The following is a 3,157-nucleotide window of genomic DNA, read 5'->3' on the forward strand; positions in this document are numbered from 1 at the left end:
ATGTGCTCAAAACACTAACATGATCGATATCATGTTTGGGAAGCCACTCCGATGACGAAAATGAAGGAGTATTATATTGAGACAGGAGATCTTGCGTAAACTGCATATGGTAATGTGGATATGTTTCATAAGTTCACCATGCGCCTTGAGGAAGACAGTATATTTATACGCATATTAGATATAAGTGATTATACTTCCTATGTAGTGTCGGGATGGTGGTGCTGGGTGTACACAGCTGCTGTGTGGAAGATGAGGATGGAATGTGCTGATGATGCAGCTATATTCATACAGACACAACCAGAATATGTTGTTTTAAATGTGCTCCAACCTCCTTGTTTAGAGCCCGAAGATATCTCTGTATACAGTCCATTCTTAATCATATAACGTCTCGAAACTCAATATATTTTTCTCTCAAGACGATCATTTCATTCGTATCTTAGTGTCTCATAAGAAAACATTAAAATTCGAAAAAATTCCAAAACACGTCTACATTACTGTCAATATCTTCAGTTTCAAGAAAGGAAGAGATTATCTGTGCCTCTCCCTATTATACATAGCCTTGCAAAAGAAAGTTTTCAAGGCTGAAAACAGTCGCCGAAAAACTGCAAACTTAAGGTCCAAAACACAACTGCAGTTTACATCAAAAGCCTCTGCATAATATTAATGTTCTTGCAATTCAGAAAATATAAAGTAGTCAATGCGTATGTTCCTTCGTTTAAAAATATTAATTAGAAAAAGCCATGACTTATTTGTTTGGTTGGTTTGAAAGATGGGTCAAGGTTTGACAGACTCAGTATAATTATCGATAATAAACTGCACACAATTAACGGGTTTCCTTGCCGTAATATCCACCTTACCCCACCCTTTCTCTTTCATGTTAAAGCCATCTAGTTTCTTGCTGTGTGGAGTCATTTATAACATGTCGGAGATACGCACACTGACAGGAACCATCACATCTAAAAACATCCAACTTCAAATTACACTCAAATGAATTATTGGTCTCGCTTAAATTTAAACAGGGAGGGGGGTATGTTTTGTTACAGTGTATAACCCAGCAGGTTTGAGTGAAATTTAGCGAATTCTTCAAGCAAGGGGGCGGCTGGTGATCACAGCCTTGATGAGCACCCAAGCTGTACCACTTGTCAGACACGATACGACACCCCCTAGTTGATAGACAACATGGATGTATTAGGAGTGTGTTAATCTGTCTGTAAATTAGCACGACTATTTGGAATGTAACTGAACGTTCTGGGGGTTCCGTGGTTTTCATTACAAGGGGGTGCAATGCAGGCTGATAGGGCCGCTCTGACATCCCGTGTCTGATTGAGGAGTACACATGCTGTTAAACTCTCATCCCCATCTTTAAACTACGTAGGTATCAGTTTGAACAATGCTTGTATTAACGACAAGTGTAAGGCTGAAAGGCTAACTCCAATATCATATTTACCTGGGTATGCCTTGTCAACTTCTTGTTCATGTATATTAATGATTTGTGTTTGTTTTGCAGTATGTATATATTTGTAATCACTGTGTAAGTTGTATGAAAATTCGTAGTGGTCATTTTGGATGGATGTTTGCTGGAACACATGACTGTGCTGATAGTGTCTAGTTTTTTTCTTATTAAAAGCGACAGGTTCCACACATACACATATGTAGTAAAGGTCCACAATATATATTTGGCGTAAGGTTCTACACATACATGGACATTTGTAATAATATTCGACACGTACATGGACATTTGTAATAATGTTCCACACGTACATGGACATTTGTAATCATGTTCCACACGTACATGGACATTTGTAATAATGTTCCACACGTACATGGACTTTTGTAATAATGTTCCACACGTACATGGACATTTGTAATAATGTTCCACACGTACATGGACATTTGTAATAATGTTCCACCCTTACATGGACATTTGTAATAATGTTCCACCCTTACATGGACATTTGTAATAATGTTCCACCCTTACATGGACATTTGTAATAATGTTCCACCCTTACATGGACATTTGTAATAATGTTCCCCCCGTACATGGACATTTGTAATAATGTTCCACCCTTACATGGACATTTGTAATAATGTTCCCCCCGTACATGGACATTTGTAATAATGTTCCACCCGTACATGGACATTTGTAATAATGTTCCACACGTACATGGACATTTGTAATAATGTTCCACACGTACATGGACATTTGTAATAATGTTCCACCCTTACATGGACATTTGTAATAATGTTCCCCCCGTACATGGACATTTGTAATAATGTTCCCCCCGTACATGGACATTTGTAATAATGTTCCACACGTACATGGACATTTGTAATAATGTTCCACACGTACATGGACATTTGTAATAATGTTCCACACGTACATGGACATTTGTAATAATGTTCCACCCGTACATGGACATTTGTAATAATGTTCCACCCTTACATGGACATTTGTAATAATGTTCCACCCGTACATGGACATTTGTAATAATGTTCCACCCTTACATGGACATTTGTAATAATGTTCCACCCGTACGTGGACATTTGTAATAATATTCAACCCGTACATAGACATTTGTAATAATGTTCCACACGTACATGGACATTTGTAATGATGTTCCTCCCGTACATGGACAGTTGTTGTAATGTAGGCCAATAGAGAAGGCATAGTAACCATTACATTTGACTTGTAAACCAAATCTTACTTAATTCACTCGATAAACAATACTTTAAAAGAGAACAAGTAAAAAGCAAATGTATTTAAAAAATGTAAACTGCCGGGCAAAAGAAAACGTACACTTGAAAATAGGATTTGACCGAAACATTACAATTATTATTAAAACGTTAATTGTCTGAAAACAGTCGCCGAAACACTTCAAACTTGCAAACAACTAAGATGCCCGTATCAAATAGATCACCATCGACCATGGTGTACTCTTTCCTTTGCCCTGCAGTTTATTTGACCACCGATTTTCGAGAAATAAAGAAATGAGACCGTAATGTATGTTCAATAAAACCATCTCCCCGTGGCTGCCACATTGACCAACAATGGCACTGTGTACTGAATGCATCGTCTTAAATATTTCCAAGGAAGGAAAACACATTGTCGAGCTTCGTGCACCCGTGGGGCTAATCATTCATGATAGAAGTTTGAAAA

The sequence above is a fragment of the Haliotis rufescens genome, unplaced genomic scaffold (genome assembly GCF_023055435.1).
Source record: "Haliotis rufescens isolate VD_foot unplaced genomic scaffold, xgHalRufe1.0.p SCAF_95, whole genome shotgun sequence".
Classification (NCBI taxonomy): Eukaryota; Metazoa; Mollusca; class Gastropoda; order Lepetellida; family Haliotidae; genus Haliotis; species Haliotis rufescens.